This window comes from Delphinapterus leucas, chromosome 8 (assembly GCF_059928025.1).
Source record: "Delphinapterus leucas isolate spDelLeu-1000000601 "Yukka" chromosome 8, BTC_Dleu_Yukka2, whole genome shotgun sequence".
NCBI lineage: Eukaryota > Metazoa > Chordata > Mammalia > Artiodactyla > Monodontidae > Delphinapterus > Delphinapterus leucas.
Genome location: NC_143136.1, coordinates 38,873,515 through 38,895,480, shown reverse-complemented (window position 1 = coordinate 38,895,480; position 21,966 = coordinate 38,873,515). Strand labels below are relative to the sequence as shown.

At 39.5% G+C, this 21,966-nt stretch overlaps 1 protein-coding gene across 7 annotated transcripts in view; it reads right to left on the bottom strand.

Annotated features, from left to right (window-relative positions):
- Window positions 1-21,966, bottom strand: part of HECW2 (HECT, C2 and WW domain containing E3 ubiquitin protein ligase 2) — a 456,160-nt gene that overhangs the window by 328,552 nt on the left and 105,642 nt on the right. The window lies entirely within an intron of this gene.

Sequence of the window (21,966 nt, the reverse complement as noted above, 5' to 3'; positions counted from 1 at the left end):
GCTAAGCAACTTCCACAATGTGTATTGATTTCATAATCAAACTAAAAGAAGCATTCCTGTTTTCCTCATTTCCAAGCCCTACTACCCAAACACTGACAACATCAACAGTTGACCAACCATAGCAATAACCACAGACTGAAACCTGCTTCAAGGACGCATTTATCTCCATTCATTTATTTATTCAATAGATTTAACAAATCTTATGTGCCAACATGCCAGTCGTTATGCTCTATGTTACAAAATTCGAGAATTACACAGTCCCCTGAAGAGTGTGCATTGAAACGGGGAAGATAGACACAGAAATGGAAAATTTAGTTTGGTAAGTGCTATGGAACCATTTGCCATGGAAGCACAAAAGAAAAGCATTCAACCCAGCCTAGTGGGGTGGGGTAAAGGTTTTCCAGACCTTTTCCATCAAGTAGTGGGAACATTTTCCCCAAGAAAACTGATAGCACCTTGGAGTTACATGTTCCTTTTCCTACAGACTTTCAGAATCTATCATATGAGAACACACCACCTCCTCTGAAAGTACCAAGTAGCCTTGCCAAAAAAAAAAATCAACCTAGATCTATTCAAGCCTCCAGAACCAACTACCAATTTACAAGAAATACGGGGGACAGAGGGCCATATTAAACTAACCATGAGGAATGCAGTCAGCAAAATCCAGACTGTGAGAAACTCTAATAGGACAAATATCTTGATTCCTTCCAAAATTAAACTACAAGAAAAAAATAGGTGGAAGACGGCTTCCCTGGTGGTGCAGTGGTTAAGAATCCACTTGCCAACACAGGGGACACGGGTTCGAGCCCTGGTCTGGGAAGATCCTGCATGCCGCGGAGCAACTAAGCCCATGCGCCACAACTACTGAGCCTGTGCTCTGAGCCACAACTACTGAGCCCATGCGCCACAACTACTGAGGCCGTGCACCACAACTACTGAAGCCCAAGCACCTAGAGGCTGTGGTCCGTAACAAGAGAAGCCACTGCAGTGAGAAGCCCGTGCACCACGACGAAAAGTGGCCCCTGCTCGCCCCAACTAGAGAAACACCGCGCACAGCAGCAAAGACCCAATGCAGCTATAAATAAATAAATAAATAAATTTATTTATTTAAAAAAAAAATAGGTGGAAGAGCACTCATTAGATTAAAAGGGACTTAAAGGACATATCCACCAACTGCAATACGTGGGCCTTGTGTGGAAATTTTTGGATCCTTATGGGGGAAAGATATTATAACATTTATGAGACCAAGATATTTAATGAAATTAAGGATCTGTTCATTTTCTAGATGTGATCATAGCATTGTAGTTACAGTTAAAGAGGCATAAAAGCATAATGGTTAAGGGTCCAAACTTTGGGATCATACTTCCTGGTTTCAGACATCTCTTCTGAGACTGGGCAACAAAACTTTGAGTAAGATCCAATGGCTGCATGTTCTCATCTCTAACACAGGAAATGATAATGGCAGTTGTTTCATTAAGTTGTTGGAGGATTATGAGATGTAACAATACCATGAAAAAGCATTTGATACAGTGCCTGATTCACAGTAACCATCTATTCCATTTTTATTACTACTGAGGTGATGAGGAACCTTTTTAACACCTTGCTATTGACTGCACTCAGCTCAGTTACTCTGGACTAGATTACTCCTTTTGCCCAACCAGATGCCTGCAGGACATCACCTAATGGGAGCTCACCATTCCCATCCACCATCCTCCCTATTCTGTTCCTCTGCTCCCAGCTGCCAAATTCACAGATCCCGATTCCTTTCCTTTACCGCCCCATGAAAAGTATAGTCTCAAGAATCAAGGATTCTCCTAAAAAGGGTGCTGGTTCATCTCCTCAGCTAAATCTCTTCGAGTAAACCTTTTTCAATTCATACATTCGTGCCCTAATTTGCCCCAGCAGGACCCAGGCCCTGCCCTTCCAATCCTGGCCATGGCAAACCCATGCTTCTTCTTCCACTCCAGGCTTGTGTTGTATGTCCTGGGATCCAACAAACAATTTCACTGTTTGCTGCTTCTCACTGCCTTCAGGCTACAGAACCACGTTTCGAGTCTGAAATTTTTCACTGTCTGCTGTCATCTTGACCTTTTCTCCACTTCAGGGTAGAGAAGGGCAAGGCTCCTTGTAAATCCTTAAGATCAGTGCTGCCTTACTGATTTCACCAAGGCTACTTACTTGGTGCTTTGCACATGTAGGCACTACAAAAATCCCTCCTGATTTTTTTTATAATACTTAGAAGCAAGGAGTAAAGCTGGTTTACATGTCAGGATCTGGAGAAAACAGTATACAAAGACTGACTTCAGGAAACTAGTGTAGAGAAAGTGATAGCATTCGTAAAATCTTCTCCCATCCCAAAAGGAAAAAAAAAATTCTAATTATTCCTCCCTTCTTAAGAATAGACCTGGGCTGTCTGTCATAGTTCTGCTACTAATTAGATGTACAGGATTCCAGGTAGATGATTTAACCTCTCTAGGCCCCCAGCTTCTTCATCTGTAACATGAGGATGCTGGATTATAGGATCTCTGAAAATTCCTCAAGCTCTAAAGGTATGATTTTAAACATTAGAAATAAAACTCCCAGATGCAGATGTCCATCCTGTGTCTAAAGCAGGTGAACCCATAGTCACTGACACTATTTTCACAATAACCATTAACCAAAAATGCCTCATGACTACTAAACTGAATAATAAAATGACTGCTAATACCATTATAAATTTAATAATAGTATAATGTGTATCAGTTGCCTTAAGTTGCATGTGCAAGAGTTATACGGTATTAGTCTAACATCTTGTGAAATAAGTCATAATGTTAATATTAATAACTTATTGGCACAGAGTCCAGCATATTTTCAAATGCTACATGGTAAACAGTCCAATATCTGCTGAGTTCATTCATTTAATTAGGAATTCTGCCCTAGATGATGCTTTGCTCAGGCTTTAGAGACTGCATCACGCTAAAGTGAGATTGCCCTGGCTGAGCTAGAATAATTCTTCAGTTCCTTTTCCTTGCTCCCCTCTTTGTTCTCTGGAATTTAGGTATAAAATTGAGTTATCAACCACTTTTGTTCAAGGCTGACCCACCTTAAACGACCATCCTGGAATGCAGCCAAGGCTATAAAAATACATCTAGAGACAGAAGTGTTTCCAGGAAACTGAAAAAGACTGACATAAACCTTTGTAAATAAAATCACAGACTCACAGCTTGCACAAAAGTAGGACTTCAGCTCAGCATCCGGCAAGCTGGAACCTGTTTGGGCCTACATTTTTACCTGTCCTGGAAACTCCATTACAATGAATCTAATGTCCATGGTACATAAAGACAAGTGTTTGTTAGGCGCCCTAGCAAAAAGTTGCCCCAACTGTATTACAGGCAAAAGGGTGGTCTCAAAAGAAAATCAACCTAATCCTGTCCTCAGCCCACTTCACTGGCTATGGAAACACTATATTAGAAAGAAGGGGACAGCTGTAACTTAGAGAAGTAGCATTTTAGTGATGGGGATCAAAACATCATTTCAGTCTTTCCTAAAGTTCTAGGCATTGTGCTGCTGAACGACACATAGAGGAAAGGAGATCTAGACACTTGGGTTCAAGAGCCAGCCAAGCACTAAAAGGAGGATCAAAGTTGATCAAGTCACTGCCCCTCTCCGGGCCTCAATTTCTTCATCACTGAAACAAGACTGGACCACCCAATCTCTAAGGTCCATTTGGAATTCAACATCTATGAATCAATGACATTTATTCAAATATCTGGGTTGTCATTTCAACCCATTTCACCCATCATACATAGAAAAAAAACATCCTCTTTTACCTTCACTCCAACCTCTATAATGTGGTTGAAACGCCAACATGTTTAGAGTAGACTCTACACCACCCCTCTGTGGGGCTCAACCACTGCCCCACTCTCACTTCCCAAATGTCCCAGTTTTATCCTGTTTCAGGGCATGTTAACACATCTGACTTCTTTCAAAACCAGAACTCCTTCCTTCTTCAGGCATGTTTTCATGAACTGACACACTAGAAATAAAGCGTGTCAAGGACAATGGTCAATATCCAGATTCCCCACAGGCCTGTCCATTTTCAATCCAGTCCTGACAGAGTCAGGTTACCTCAGTTATCTCCTAGCCACCTGCTTTTGTAAATGAAGCTTCACTGATACACAGCTGCACGCATTCGTATACATACCGTTTATGGCTGCTTTCTCACTACAACAGCAGAGTTAATTAATTGCAGAAGACACAATATGGCCAACAAAGCCTAAAATATTTACTACCTAGCCCTTTACAGAAGCCTGCTGACCCCTGCCCTAAAGGGATGCATGGCAAGCCTAGCACTAATCTGCTCTTCCGAAGATCCTTTGGATAAAGGCAGTACTGAAGGAAGGATAACATTCACTGAGGGTCTCCTACATGCTGGGTACCACACTAGCTTTTTACCTACTTTCTGCCTAAGCAGTGATACAGACTTGATACCACTAGACTGTACACTCCTCCAGGACAGAAAGCGAGATTCTCTTTATAACCTCAGCTCCTAAAAAACTGGCTGTACACAGAAGACACTCAATATATATCTGTTGAGCTGAATTACAGGTTATCTTATTTAAGGTCACACAATAACCTACAAGGAAACTGAAGGTCAGGTAAATGGCAGGACAAGGTATGAGCCCAGGTTGGTCTGACTCTCTCCAATATTCTATAAGACTTGAAACAAGTCAGCAGTCTTCCTGGGAACTGAGTTATTGTCACCACCACCTGATAACATGGAGCTGCTCTTGGCTTCCCAAATTTCTGTTCCACACCACAATTCTATCCCCAGCGGTCGCATGTAACTACCACTCTCTGAGCACCTACTATGCACCAAGCGCTATTCTACGTTTTTTGTACGTATTGATGCCTTAAATCTTTGCAGCCCCATGAGTGGTACCACTGATTGTCCCATTTTATAGATGGCAAAACTGAGGCCCAAAGGATTTAAGTAACACATCTAAGGTCACATAGCTAGTAGGGGGTAGAGCCAGGATTTAAATCCAAGGTGTCAGACTCCAGAGCACCTACCCTTAACCACTACCCTAAACCATCTCACTTTTGCCATAAGATTTTTCGACAACTCAGCCCAAGACATACATCCTCCATAAAGACTTTAAAATGAGAACAAACATTTCATTCCATATCTCCCCTTTACCCACCATATCATTTATTTATACTAAATGTCATTATACTAAAATGCATTCATGTGCTTTTTTTATCTTCCCTTTTATGCCACAAGCTCCTTTAAGATAAAGACCATTTCTAAGGAGTTATAAGCCCAAATGTTTAAATAATAACAAACAGGGACTTCCCTGGTGGCACAGTGGTTAAGAATCCGCCTGCCAATGCAGGGGACACGGGTTCAAGCCCTGGTCCAGGAAGATCCCACATGCCACAGAGCAGCTAAGCCCATGCGCCACAACTACTGAGCCTGCACTCTAGAGCCTGCGAGTCACAACTACTGAGCCTGTATGCTACAACTACTGAAGTCTGCACGCCTAGAGCCTGTGCTCTGCAACAAGAGAAGCCACCGCAATGAGAAGCCTGTGCACCGCAACAAAGACTAGCCCTTGCTCACTGCAACTAGAGAAAGACCACTGCAACTAGAGAAAGACCACCAAGGCAGCAATGAAGACCCAATGCAGCCAAAAATAAAGATAAATAAATAAGTAAATAAGTTAAAAAAAATAATAATAATGTTATTTAAAAAAAAATCCACCTGCCAATGCAGGGGACACAGATTCGAGCCCTGGTCCAGGAAGATCCCACATGCCGTGGAGCAACTGAGTTCGTGAGCCACAACTACTGAGACTGTGCTCTAGAGCCTGCAAGCCACAACTACTGAGCCCGTGTGCCACAACTATGGAAGCCCGTGCATCTAGAAACCCATGCTCTGCAACAAAAGAAGCCACCGCAATGAGAAGCCTGCCCACTGCAACAAAGAGTAGCCCCCACTCACCGCAACTAGAGAAAGCCCGTGCACAGCAACAAAGACCCAACGCAGCCAAAAATAAAAAATATAAATAAATAAATTTATAAATAATAATAATAATAACTAACATCTTCCATTTGGCATTTCCACAAACTTTAGAACAAAAAACTTTTTTTTCTAGATAAAACAAGGGAATTTATTGACTCACAAAACAAGCACCCAGGGAAGCTTTGAGCTGCAGGTATGGCTGTATCTAGGGGCTCAGCAGAATGTGGTTTCTCTTTCTCCATCTCTCTTTTTTTTCTTCTGTTGGGTCAATCCCAAGATGATGCACTTTTTAGTGAAGGCAATATGGGTTGCCTACAGCTCCAGCTTCACATTCCTCCAGCTATATGTCTAATGGAAGTGAAAGTTATTTTTCTTCCCTGTGCTGAAATATATCTTGGGTGAAGAAAGAGTCAGCCTTACAGTCCTGAGAGTGCTGTCCTTTGAAAGGTGAGTTTACAAGGTTGGCCCCTTGGCTGGTACATTGAAACTTGGATTTCAGGAGGTTCCCATCATTTCCTGATTAGAATGGCTCACTTTGTCAAAATTATTTATGCAAACAATACTGTTTATGCTGACAACCTGCCTTCCTCCTGGGAGTCTGGGATTTCAGTACATGCCAAGCAGAGGATGCCGACGTGACCAGTCCTGATAAAAACCCTGGGCAATGAGTCCCTAATGGGCTTTCCTGGTAGACAACATTTCAAATGTGTTGTTACACGTTGCTAGAGGAATTAAGTACACCTTTTGTGACTCCACTGGGAGAGAATTCTGGAAGTTTGTACCAAGACAGAAAACTTTTTTTGGTGGCTTTCATTAGTTCAGTCTTCAGGTCTAATAAAGGACAACTGTGTGAACTAAGCTTTTTTGTTATTAAGCATCCAGGTTACATGGCAGTATTTAAGAAGTGCACAGGTTTTCACAGGTTGGTAGATCCTCTTGCACAAGACATTATAAAGTACATTTATTTTAATATAAAATAAATTAAAATCTCATTATTATACAAGTTATTATTTTCTCTAAGTTAAATTCTGTCTTGAAAATTTAGGAACTATTGGTGTTTGTTATAGTGCTGAACACTAATATTAATGCAGAGATTACACGTATTTATAACTCCACTCAGATTAAACCTAGGAGCCATTTTCCTTATAAATATGCCATTTATTTTAGAAAGGTGGAACTGGTGGAAAGACCATGGAACTAAAAACAGAAATGGGAGTTCAGATTCCAGTTCTGTCACAGATTCCAGTTCTGTCAGTTACTAGCCAATGTACTCGAGCATATCGTCATCTCAATGGGCATCAATTTCCCCATCTCTAAAGATAATATTCACTCTGCCTTCATTCTAGAGTTGTAAATTTAATATTTATGAATGATGTCCCATAAGTATGGCAATACTTTTACAAAATTGTGGTGTCTTACCTCCTAGCAATATCTTATATGGTATATATATTAGATCCCCAATACGTAAGCTGAGGATATAATGAGAACACTAGGGATATCTGATTATCAGTTATATCAGCTGATTAAAGAAGGTTTTATTATTGTCTTTTAAGACTTGGCCAGAGCAAAATGTATCCGTAAATAAGCAATTTATATATTACAACAATGGCATCATTTTTGACTCACACTCTGTTTTCATATTATTTTGACAGCAAGCATGGCTGCTATTAGAGAGTATGAAAGATGAACTTATGAGCACTGAGTTAAATTTGTTTCATTTTTAAAATATTTAATTGTAAGTATGGCATTACCTTGCATGTTCTTCACAAATCTCAATCCAGGTAAGCTTGCAAGGTGTCTTTAGGTTGGTTGCCTAACCTTCCAAGTTTAAAGAACCTCATTTTTATCTTAACCTAAAATTATTCAGAGCATCTGTAATTGTATAACACTTCTAAACTATTTCAGGCAACTTGGCTACTATATAGAATCTTTAAGAAGCAATTTACGAAGTGACTCACTTAGGTGACCCAAAAGTATTTTCACATCTGCCAAGTGCCTCATTCGCTCATTCAAGTGCACAGCCAGCACCTATTACATGGAAGCCACTTGGTAGAGTCAAGGGAGATCTGCAATTCCAATAGGACAATATCGTCACCATCAAGGAGCCCACAGGCCAGTGTATCAGCTGCATGAGCACAATAGCTAACTACCTAACATGGAGATGCTCCCTGGAGCAGAGGAGGACAGCACAGTCTCAGGGGCCAACACCAACTGGAAAGACATTCAGAACACACCAGAAACCTGAGGACATCACTCTCACCTCACTCTCATTTTTCAAGAAATTAAGAGATATAACAAATTCATAAGCAAAGTCAGGAAAAGAAATCAGCGCTTTCACATATTATTTTAAATGCCTGTCATTTCCTTTGTCTAGGTACCTATTTCACAGTTGCATTAATGTGTATTTTAAATGACCTAAGATGTAAGGCAATGCCTTTAGGAATAAAATTAATTCTTATTACACTTCAATTTAAGGTTTCCAAGTTGAAGCCACTGACCTTAGGAAAAACGATCCTTAAATACAAGCAGGCTAGTAGCCTGAAAAAATTCAGGGAGGAAAAGAAGTACAAACATATCAATGAAATGTATATTAAACTTGAACACAGGGGAGGGTCTTTGAAGCACAAAGTTCAGCAACCTAAAGCCTATGTAAAGGGCCTTCAGTGAGACAGCATCTGTTTCTCTACCGCTTCCTAATTAGATCCCCACTTGGAAGGTATATTTATACTTTTCTAGAATAAGCAAGGTCACTGCCTCACCATATTGAAAAGTTTTATCAAGAAAATGTCACAACCCAGTTAAAGTCATTCAGCAACCATTACAATTTTTAAAAGTCAGCAGAGGAATTCAAAATACAATCATTAATTCAACAAATGTTTGTGACATACTGTATTAGTTTGCTAGGCTGCCACAACGAAGTACCACAGACTAGGTGGCTTAAACAACAGAAATTTATTTTCTCACAATTCTGAAGGATAGAAATCTGAGATCAAGGTGCAGCAGCGTTCACTCTTTCGAGGCCAATTTCTTTGGCTTGTAGATGGCCACCTTCTACTTCGTCTTCACTTGTTCTTTCCTTTGTGTGTGACTGTGTCCTAATCTCCTCTTATTATAAGGATAGTAGTCATATGGGTCAAGGCCCACCTTAATGACCTCATTTTAACAAAATTATCTCTTTAAAAACCCTATCTCCAAATACAGTCCACTCTAAGGTAATGGGGGTTAGGACTTCAACATGTGAATTTTGAAGGGGGCACAATTCAGCCCATAACACATACCTACTCTGTGCCAGGCTCTAGGCTAGGGTGTATACAAACCAGACCTGAACAACATCGATGCTTCATCCATCTTGACAGCACTTAATTCTTCATCAGTATCTTTCATGTGTTAGTTACACATACGTAGTAATTTAAGGACAGAAAATTAATAAGCATCAAATCTAATGAACCACGGACTATAACTGATAAATTGTGCAACCATATTGAAAGAAAGAGTAGGAAACAGGAATGAAAGGAGAGGTAAAGGGGAAGGAATGAGCTACTTTCCATGACTAGATCCTAGAGCTTCTGTACAGCACACAGCATGGGCAGCCTTCATTCCAGTCACAAAGCCTACAGGTTCCCAGCTGCCCAGGCAGGCTTTCCTGGGTAGTGTTGTTCAACGGCATTATTGTTGAAGGCAAGTCAGTTTCTGGGTGGGCAACTGGGAACCTGTTGGCTCAGTATTCTCCAACTTTAATGTGCATAAAAAGTTCTTCCCATGTAACACACAAAAAATCTCCTACACTCCCTTTTATGATTGATCCAAAGGATTTTTTATGGGTGCTTTGACATAACCTCCAGTGACTACTATATGTACATACATATGTATATATATTTCTTTTAAAATGTATATTTTATATACATACATGTAAATGTACATATATGTTCCTTAAATATATATTTTATATATCATATATATTTTAAACATAATATACATATATATGTATATATTTCTGAAAATGTGTATTTTATATACATACATATAAAATGTACATATATATTCCCAAGTACATATTATATAATATATATTTATTTACATGTTTACATATGTATGTGTATATATATTTAATGTATGTTATATACATACATATATTGCTTATATATTCCTAAAATATATTTTATATATTAAATATATTTTAATATGCATAATATATATCTATATACATATAATATACATATATCCTTTTAAATGTATATTTTATATACATACACATATATTATACGTGTGTGTGTATGTATATGTATGTGTGTATTCCTTAAAAAAGGACTGTCTGGATACATACCAGACAAGTGGTAGAAGGGTAGGTTAATTTATTATCCTCTTGTGCTTTTCTATAACTAATAATTAATCTGCAATCAGGAGAAAATATTACTATTTTAATAAGATAGCAGACAAGGCCTTCTTTCTTTTCCTTTCCTGTATACCTGACAACATTACAAGGAAATTAGACAAACCAATTCCTCTTTTACCTAGCATTTCCCAAGTTAATGGTCTAGAACCACTCTACCTAAAATGTGGTCCTTCAACTGCAGCATGTGTTAACACCTGTCTCTTCTAAGAGGCCTACTCAGAATTGCTTGTCCGTACATTAGATAACCTCAAACTATTTTGCTTCTGGAATTCCTGCACTTTTTATTTTTCTGTGTCTGCTGCCTCTGAGCCTGTTTTCAGACAGCCAACCATCCACCTCCTTTTCTAGGGTGCTGTTTTTGCTTTTCAGTGAGAAACTAGATAATTAGATATGTCATCACTGTTCCAAACTTAGAGGTGCCAATCGATCGAGTCTCATGTCACACCTATGGCCCTCACGCTCTTATGTGCTTTTATTTTAACGCATGAACTCTGGGACATATACTTTGGCTTCACAAAGGCCTTCTCTGTCCTCCACATTCTCTAAAAGCTGAGTGTGCTGAGGGTGAACTGTGTGCCCAGCACTGCCTAGTGTTCTGCAAGTACTAACCCCTTAAATCCTTGCAAAAGCCCTAGGGGGTAAGTAAAAGAACCCCCATTTTACAGCTAGTGGAGGTGGATCCAGGGTATAAACCCAGGCATGCTTCTTGTCACAGATATGTTGTCAGATACTTGGCCTCAGGGTAAGTGAGGTACTTTTAAAGAAAATAATCTGCCCAAATTCTCTTATCGTTGTGCAAATAATAATCTTGTATATTCACTAGGTCTCAATTTTCATAAAATCCTAGCTATTTAAAAGACCTTCAAAGCTATCTTAATCAAAGGGTCAAAGCCTTTTTTTAATAATAGATTATTTCCACCTTTCACAGTATAAAAAATAATCCCTGCCTTCACAAAGGAAGAGACCCAATGAGTTTACAATTTTGTTCTCCATTCCCAAACTCAAGGCCTTCTTAACACATGAATATATGTTGAATTACAATCTAATATAGTGGTTTAAAACATGTGTTTTGAAGACTGGCAGCCCTCGTTTGAGTTCCAGCTCTGCAATTTATGAGCTATGTGGCTCTAGGCAAAGCCCTCAACCTCTCTGGGCCTCGGCTTTTTCACTGGCCAGATAGTGGTAACCGTACCCACACCACTGGGTCTTTGTAAGGATGAAATAAAATAACACATGTGAAGTACTTAAGCACAGTACATGCCACTTAGTAAATGCTAAATAGATGTTCTCTCCTTTTTTTTTTTCTTGGCTGCACGGCAGTCAGAACCCATGCCCCCTGAATTGGAAGCATGGAGTCTTAACCACTGGACCACCAGGGAAGTCCCTAGATGTTCTTGACACTTTTAAAGTTTCATGCCAGTTCAGCAGTCAGCCAGATGCTCATCTTCACAAAACAGGCCTTGTATGCAAATCAACAGATCATTACAAAAAGCCCTTCAGTTACAAACCCCTTCATTACCTGTTAGGGGACAAAATGGCAGAATGCTACTAATTACTCTTCTAAAATCAGTAAGTACTTAACTAGAAGATTTTTTTTAAGCTAATTTTATTTTTTAATATTTTTTAACATCTTTATTGGAGTATAATTGCTTTACAATGGTGTGTTAGTTTCCGCTTTATAACAAAATGAATCAGTTGTACATATACATATGTTCCCATATCTCTTCCCTCTTGCGTCTCCCTCCCTCCCACCCTCCCTATCCCACGCCTCTAGGTGACAAACCACCGAGCTGATCTTCCCGTGCTATGCAGCTGTTAAGCTAATTTTAGCCTCAAAAGATAACTCTTTCTTTGAAGCAAAAATGAGATATTAGGCCTGTTGTTCTTGATAACCTAGTTTTCCAAAGAATGTATGCAAATTCTAACTTTCAAAAACCCCACCATTCCATTTTTTGACTCTACAGTGTCCTATCGCCATCATCTGACATTAGATAGCAGACACCTGTTGTGAGGGCTTGGCACTCAGCCTCTCAACTGTAAAAGGAGGTAATAGCATCTAACTCACAGGGTTTTGTGGGGATTAAATGAGATAGTGAGTGTAAGGTGCTTCATGTAATGGTTTTAAACAATACACAGGAAGCACTTGCTGGATGTAGCTATTATTCATTAGTTTTGTAAATCTCTCCTTATAAATTGAACAGCAGAGACCAACTGTTTGCATCTGGTAGTCTATGCAGTTGTGGAAAGCACAGATCCTGAACTGGGTGATGATCATGAAGAATTATGGATATCACTGTTAAGCTATTTCTTAGTAACAAACCCACACTCCTTCTGGATTAAAATATCACAGGGATTCCAGCAAGAAGGCCAATCACATTACAGCTCTGAAATGGCATTTGGAGCCATTGCATTTCCCTAACAGACAGTTTTAGTCACTAATCTCCAAATTTTGAAGTGGTAATTATTTGATATTTGTTAGGTTCTGTGCTAGGATCAATGAGTCCAAAGAAGTATGAGACATTCCTTCCTGTACAAAGCACAGGATGTAAGGCAGGGCTCTCATCCTGGCTGCAAATAAAAATCAGCTGGGGTGATTTAGGAACAGATGACCCCAGGCTTTCCTCAGGCCAATTAAAACTGAAAGCCTCTGGGATGGGGCCTGGGCATCTGTAATGTTTTCTTTTGTTTTAAAAGTTTCCCAGATGGTTCTAATACACAGTGAAGACCGAGAACCACATGTGTAAGGAGAAACAGGAGAAGCAGACAAAAAAATTCTGGAAAAAAAGATCAGGCCATTTTATCCCATTCTATAGACTGTCTTTTCACTGTTGTTTTCTTTGCTGTACAGAGCTTTCCAAGTTTGGTGTAGTCCCACTTGTCCATTTTTGCTTTTGTTGTCTGTGCTTTTAGTGTCATATCCAAAAAACCATTGCCAAATCCAATGTCATAAAGCTCTTCCTCTATGTTTTCTTCTAGGAGGTTTATATTAGGACTTCACATTTAAGCTGTTAATCCATTTTAAGTTAATTTTGATATATGGTGTAAGGTGAGGGTCCAACCTTATTCTTTTGCATGTGGATATCTAGTTTTCCCAACACAATTTGTAAAAAAAAAAAGACTGTCCTTTCCCTACTGTGTAGCCTTGGCACTCCTGTTGAAGATCGCTTGACTGTACACTCGAGGGTTTATTACTAAGGCCCTCTTTTTCAACATACATAAAGCAAAACTGTGTTCTTCCTGTATATATTATTTTGTAATCTGCTTCTGTCATTTAAAATAGATAACTGATGATGACTTTCCCTTGTAATTTTAATTCTTTTTTATCATTTTAAAGGCTTTTGCCCTGATTGTGAATGTAACACATGCTCAATGCAAATAAGAAAGGTAAAGAAAAAAAGTGTAAATAACCAGTAATCCCACAAACTTAAGCACTGCTAACAGTTTGGCGCATTAATCCAGAACATTTTCTTTTCTGAAAATGAAAATGTTTTTCCAGATTGCAATCTGATATTTACTGATATCCTACTATTTTCCATTCACTACACTTTTGGTACATGGCCTAGAACTACAAATAAAGCAGCATCTAGACGAATGCCTCACACATAGAAGGCACTCAAATACTTGTTGAATGAGTGAACGAATGAAGAGATGTGTGACCTCAATTAATTTAGAGTTAGTCCAGTTAAGAAGCAAACAAGTACAAAAATCACTACAGGACAGAATGATAAATGTTACAACAGAGCTGTGATGGGAGCACCGAAGCACAGAATAACACTCAAAATGTTAGGTCACTTCCTCCAAAAGAGATGGTGCCTACTTTGAGTCTTAAAGGAGGACCACAAGGGCTTCCCTGGTGGCGCATTGGTTGAGAGTCCACCTGCTGATGCAGGGGACACGGGTTCGTGCCCCAGTCCGGGAAGATCCCACGTGCCACGGAGTGGCTGGGCCCGTAAGCCATGGCCGCTGAGCCTGCGCATCCGGAGCCTGTGCTCCGCAACGGGAGAGGCCACAGCAGTGAGAGGCCCGCGTAGTGCAAGATAAAAACAAAAAAAAAGGAGGACCACAAGAAGACGGGCAGGTAAAGAAGCAAAGGGAGAGCAATCAGGAGGAGCAATGTGTCGCCAAAACCAAATCAACAAACAAAAAGAAAGGAATAAGACAACAGCATGTTCAGGGAATGGCAGAGTTCATCTGCAAGGGAAGGTACAGTGAGAGTGTGTATTTGTGCATCTCCGTGTGTGCCCATATGTGTGTGCATGTGTGAACATGTTTGGTGGACTGGAGAAGTGTGTGGCAGAACAGCAGCTCAGGAAGCTGATAAGGCATAAGGAAGGCAAAACACAGAGGGCTTTGAATGTACCCTCAAGAGTTTCAACTTCATTGTGAAAACGATGGGAGTGACTGAGGGATTCAAGCACGAAAGTTATATATTCAATGTGGTACACAGTCCTCTGGCTATTCTTTGGGTGGGCGACAAGACTGGAAGCTGTAAGGGGTTCTATTGCAGGATTCTAAGTCAAAGGTGATGCGGGTCTAACTCAAGCCAGCACGGGGTGTGGAGAGGGTAGAAGAAGAGAGAGGTCAGTTATCAGTTATTAAGGAGGAAGAGCCATTAGGGTGTGGTGAGTCACTGGGTGTGGTTACCCGGAGGAGAAAGAGTCCAGACAACTCCCAGGTTTCTGAAAAGCAGGATCACAAAAGTAAAAGCAGTTGAAAAAGAAAAAATGTTGAGTTCCACTGGGGACATGTGGAGTGAGAGGTACCTGTGAAGCATCGAAGGGGAGGGCTCCAGAAAGGGTGGCTTAGAGAAAAGGGATGAGGCCAAGGACAGAGAGCAGAGAACGTGAGCACAAAACGGGACAATGAGGACGATGCGTCGGGAAAAGAGACTGGGAAGGGAAGTGGCCAGAGAGATGATAATAAGGAAAGGAAGGAGACGGCTTACCACAATAAGAGCCAAGGTTTTAAAAACCAACTAAAAATTGAAAAACGGAGTTTTAAGAAGAAAAAAATGATCAAAAATGTGACAGAGGAAGATATTTCAAAAAATAAAGGAGAAAATAAAAGGCTAGTAAAAGGAGTAAAAAGTAGAAACTCTCAAAACATAAGAAGACAAATCCCTGAATCACTTCAGATCTAGCTGTCTTCTATCATACTGCTCTGTCCTATCGCGTACCAATACCAAACACAGCATCTATAATTTCCCCACCTATATCACATGGCAATTCTTGTAAATTTTTTTTCTTTTATTTTCTTTCTTTTTTTTTGTGGTACGCGGGCCTCTCGCTGTTGTGGCCTCTCCCCTTGCGGAGCACAGACTCTGGACGCGCAGGCTCAGCGGCCATGGCTCACGGGCCCAGCCGCTCCCAGCATGTGGGATCTTCCCAGACCGGGGCACGAACCCACGTCCCCTGCATCAGCAGGCGGACTCTCAGCCACTGCGCCACCAGGGAAGCCCTCCTGTAAATTTTATAGAAGGTGTGATGGTATCCCAGATCCAGATTCTGGCACCACAGTCCTTGTGATGGTTGACTTCTTTGGGGGGCAGAATCCAACCCAGACCTCAGTTACTGCAGCCTTTTGTTATTCTGTAAGGGTCGGGGGCACGGGGGGAGAGAAATAGGGAAGAAAGGAAAGGAAGGAAAGAAAGGGAAGGAAGGAAGAAAAAGAGAGAGAGAAAGGAAGGAAGGAAGGGAGAAAGAGAAAAAGGAAAAAAGAAAGAGGAGGGAGGGAGGGAGGAAGGAAAGAAAGAGGAGAGAAAGAGAGAAAGAAACAAAAGAAGGGTGAAGAGAAATTCAGAAAGTGAGAAAATGCTCTCGAAGCTCTACCAGAGACCTCACATGAGGTCACACATTTCTGTATACAAACTAAATGGTATTTTCATAGCTCTCCAGAGCCTCCAGCTGAGCTGCTTGCCTGGTTCCCTACTTTAATGCTAGCCAGTGGGACCAAGCAGTAAGACACAGCTTCTCATTATGACAGAGTACAGGGAGGGTGGCCAAGCTTCACATCGTCATATGCTGCAGATGCAATCCCCCTGGGCTCAGAGAAAAACTATGACTTTGGAAAAGCCACAAGCCCATGCACTCTGCCAGCATTACACACATGAGTGTTCCTCACAGAAAAATAAAATCAGCAGCAACACTGAGCATCCTCTGAGGGCCCAGGGTGTGGGTGGCAGCCTTCCCCTGGAAGGGACAGAAATGGGAAGAAGACACATAGGATGAAGCACCCTCAATTATTAGTGTACACTCTGCCCTATTTTTAGCAAGGCTTAATGAACGGAATGATATTTTAACCTGGTAACGAAGACTGGGACCCAGCATCCAAGGTAACTATTAAACAAGAATAGAAATGCTCGGTGTTAACCCCTTATCTATGTGATTTCAAATATAAGTTCAGAGAAATTACGCAGCTTCACCTCTACTCATCTCCTCACTAGAAAAGCAGGGCTAATATTAAATCCTCAAACAGAGGATTTAAATTAACTGCTATTATTGCCAAAGTGGTGCCATGAAAGATGGGTAAGTACCATTACAACACCGATCTCTGGTAATAACGCTCAGGCTAGCTCATGAAGAAAGGCCCCCTGTTTATTCCTGGAAAATTTTAATGCTATCCAGATTTTGCTTATTAATGTTCCAATATGCTGAGGGTGAGACCTTAGCCCTGAAGTAGAACTGCATGCCACTCTCCAGGGAAATAAATTGGCCTATTCCATCATAGCACCTGCAAAAGGGGTCTCCAGGTAACTGCCTTAAATTACAATCCCACGCCAAGTCAAATGTCACAGAATTTGACTCTGACACAGATGTCTTCTTCTAAGACAGGGGCCAAATACTGGATGAATTTAATCATCTCAAAACTGTACTATAACCATAAATGTATGGCTTAAATATTTTGATATTGTTATAAGGTAAAATTTTCACATACTACTACAAATCTATTATATCAGTGCATTTACCAGGTGGTATTCCCAAGGGTACAGTATCAATGCCATCTATCCAAAATGCACCAGCTTTAACAGAAGTCCTTGGGTCTTTCAGGACACTCATACTGTTATACTAGCTGCCTAGGGAAATGTGAACAAGCCTTAGTTTTTGTTTTTTTAAAAAAGGTATAGTCCCAGAACTACAAATTAACAAATGGGATCGTTTCAAACACCATGATGTTTGTGAAACCCCATTTACTATATTTTTGGTTTTAAACCGGGAAAGTGCACGTACACATTCTATGATTGGGAAATATTCAGTAAGACTACTGTTACCACACTGAGCAACAGAGGTACATGCACGAAAGTTAAGTTTGCTCATATTCTCCAAGGGATCTCCTAGTATCCCTTTTCTCAAGGGCATATTATAAGGAACAGGATCAAATGCTTTCTTACATTCAAAACAACAAAATACCCAATTTCACTCTTAGAATAAACACCAGGAAGAGTTAAGGCATGTCAGATCATAATCCTGACAAGCATTTCCACCAACATGTAAAGAGCTCTTTTAAAGAAGATCAAGAATAGAAAAAAAAGTCTCAAAGCATAGACACAAAACAGTGATTGTATTTCTTCTTTATAATTCTGAATTGATGGACTGAATGACAATGAGCTTTATTCCCTTTACATTAAGCAGGGGAAATTATTAAAATGATATTATAGAAGAATATGTAATGGCATGGGGAAATGTTCATCCCACTATACACTGTTAAAATAATAAAAAGCACATTTCAAAACAACATATATTACACATTAAGATCCTAAGTTTATCGCAAAGAATACACACACATACACACACCACATAAAACACACCTGCAACCATATAAACTGAGGCGGGGAAAGGAGTAAAGTTAACTTCTCCAAAATGTTATCCCTAAATGATTGGGCTGCTAATGAATTTTTCTCTCTTTACTTTTCAGGATTTTCCTATTTTTCTACAATGACCATGACATTTAAAATAAAAATAGCATCTAACCTCTCCTGGAAGTGGTGGAAATTAAATGAGACTGTTCTTGGGTATAGCACAAAACTCAGTGACTACATATAGTTAAGCATTCAACAAATATTATTTTAAAAGTTCAGTGCATAAAAATGCATTCATACAAAAGTTTATTAAAAAGCAAAGGGTAAGATATTACCTACACAGATTACATTGTATTAAAAACTATATATTGACTAAAATAAATTTAAGAAAATTTTGACTAATACAAATAAAGTTCGTATCTTTTATTCTTGTAATCTTATTTAAGTTCCTTTTCCTTAAAGTGTACTTACACAGGGAGATGTTTTCAAGAAACATGGAATTTACAGAGACAGTGAGTCCCTGGTATTGTTTTGCTTTGTTAATCAGAATATAGTATAATAGAAATTAGTAGGCTCATAGAAGGGTACACTGAACATACTTTTCAAAATGGTGCTTTGTTTTTATGCTTTGCTAGAGGCTGTGAGAAGGTTTTTCAAGGGCTCAAAGAGGGAAATAGAACCACCCTATCATACACAAAGCTATCATTTTCCATAACAAAACACTGCTTTTCTTCTATAGTCCTCAAAGCTATTTATTCTCAAAGACACTGTTATAATTCAGTGGTGTTGGAGGGATACAGCTAAATTCAATAGGGACTAATGAGTGACCAGGAGAGAGGTCAAAAGAATACACTTCATGGAATCACAAAGTAATAAAAGAATCAGCATCCTCAATCCATATCCTTTCTTTCAAACCATTAAACTAAAACATTCCAAAAGGAAACAGCCTTGGGATGTGAAGGAGGAGACCACAAGGACGGCGTCAAAGGCTAACTCCTCACACACTCAACTTTGCCACTGCCATTTCAGCAATCCAGAAGGGCCCATCCACTTGGCCCCCAGCCTTGGGAAGTGGGTCTTGTTAACTAGGAAATAACCCAAAGAAACACTGGCGAGATGGCACAGCAAAAGGTAAAGAATAGAGATGCACTGTCCCTTACTTTCTTCTATTCACTGGATGATATTTTAACCTCCATTATTATAACTGAGGCTCATCTGCAGAGAAGACTACAAAAAGGGAAGAGGTAGGCAGTCCAGGGGAATGAGGTAGCTGAAAATCAGGAGAGCCAAAGGACTTACGTGGTAAGGGCAAGGACACATTTCACAGCCAAGGCTGACTCTACACGGGAGCTCTTTCTCCCATGCTGTCCACTCCACTCTCCACTACAACCACGGCAGATCAAGAGGAGTTACTGGCAGCCCTACTTTCCCACGCTCAGCCCACTGAGGGAGATGCCGGGGGGGGGGGGGGGGGGGGAGAAACAGGTGGATGATGGTGGTCGAAAGGTACAAACTTCCAGCTATAAGATAAATAAGTACCAGGGATATAATGTCCAACATGATTAATGTAATTAACACTACTGTATGTTATACATAAAAGTTGTTAAGAGAATAAATCCTAAGAGTTCTCATCACAAGGAAAAAATATTTTTTTCTTTTTCTTTTATTTTGTATCTATATGAGATGATGGATGTTCACTAAACTTATTGAACTTATTGTGATAATCATTTCATGATGGATGTACATCAAACCATTATGCTATACATCTTAAACTTATACAGTGCTATAATATCTATTATATCTCAATAAAACTGGAAGAAAAAAAGACAAACATACACACAAAAGACAGAGGTGCCCAATTGCCTGGGACATCCCATTCACTCTCTGGGCTAAGCACTCCTTGGAAAGGATTTGATTTAACTACTCTTGATAAGCACTAAAAAAACTACAGCCAAAACCAAATAAAACAAACAAAAAAATTAAACAGTGGTTGTTCAAAGACTGGAGGATGGGGACGCCCCTCTTTCCCTTTATTTGCTCTTCCCTTCCTATTTCACACTCCCCCATCTGTTGCCCAGCAATGACAGGTGATATACTTGCCCACAAACTAAATTCATTCACAAGTCTGCTCTCATTCAACACAGAGAATGCCTTCAAAGCACTTGAAAAAGATTTATTCCAACAAGAACCTTCAGATGCTGCTGGCAGGAATGAGAAATGGTGCACCTACTTTGACAAACAGACATTTTCTTAAAAATTTAAACATGCATTTACCATACAACCCAGCAATTGTACACCTAGCTGTCTACCCAACAGAAATTAAAATATATGTCCACATAAAAGCTTGTACATGAATGTTCACAGCAGCATTATTCATTATAGCCAAAAAGTGGAAAACAACTCAAATGTCCACCAACTGGTGAATGACTAAACAATATGATATTGCTGATTACAATTCAGCAATATAAGGAAATAAAGTATGGATTCATGCTGCAACATGACTGAACCTCAAAAATATGCCAAGGGAAAAAAGCCAAAACCAAAGCAACACGTATTGTATGATTCCATTTAAATGAAATAGAAAACGCAAATCTAGAAATACAGAAAGCAGATTAGTCATTGCCTGGGGCTGAAGGTCAGGAAAAGGATTAACTATAAACAGGCATGAAGAATTTTATGGTGATGGAAATACTCTAAAACTGGATGTGGTGATGCCTGTAAAACTCTGTAAATTCACTCAAAACTGTTGAATTATACAGATAAAATGATTGAGTTTTATGATAAACTATACCTCAACAAAGTTGTAAGAAAAAGAAGTGCACAGTGCATAGACTACCAAAAAAAGAAGGTTTATTCCACTTCTACTGCACTCCAAGTCTAGCTAAGTGCTGTGACATAGCCCCTATACTTAATGAATTTAAAATACAATGGAATGTTAACATTTAAAATAAAAAGCAGAGAAGCTTTAGGGAATTTCCTGGAGGTCCAGTGGTTAAGATTCGGCGCGTTCACTACTGTGGGCCTGGATTCTATCCCTGGCTGGGGAACTAATATACCACAAGTCGTGCCACACAGCCAAAAAAGAAAAAAAGACAAGCTTTAGCCTTCTGACTGACTTATTAACCAAGAACTCTGTGTCTATAATGCAAGAAAACCAACCACAATCAATCAAAACTAGTTTTCAAGATGTTATCAGATAGTTGATGTAACTTAAAATAGTAAATCATCTAAATATCATTTGCAAATGGTCTCAATACCAAACTCTTTAGTATTTAAACTGTCCATATATTGGTATAATAATTAAAACAAACTTACCCCAAGTGTACAACTGGCTTCTAAGGTAAAGATAATAATTACAAGGAATAAATGCACTATGATTCCAGATTAGTTCTAAGATTTCACTTGAATTTAATGTTATACTAACAGATCTGAGAGACAATTTCATGAATTTTTTTCAAATAGATGGGTTAAATCTCTGAATCTGGGTGGAAATTTTAACTTTCAAGCCTAAAATAAAATCCTGATTTAAAAATAATATACACTACCATTTAATGCTTAAAATAAAAACATACAATCTCTTAAGGAAAGCTAACATAGTCAAAAATGTTGCAAAGTAAATAGAGAAAAACAAATGCTTACGCTTGAGGGTAACACTCAGTACAAAATGTGCAGATTAGCACAGAATGTTCCAGAAACAACAGGTACACACTGGTCAGAAAGCCAGTGTCCCTTTGTTACCTGACAGACATCATATAGGCTGGCATCTTCCCAGAC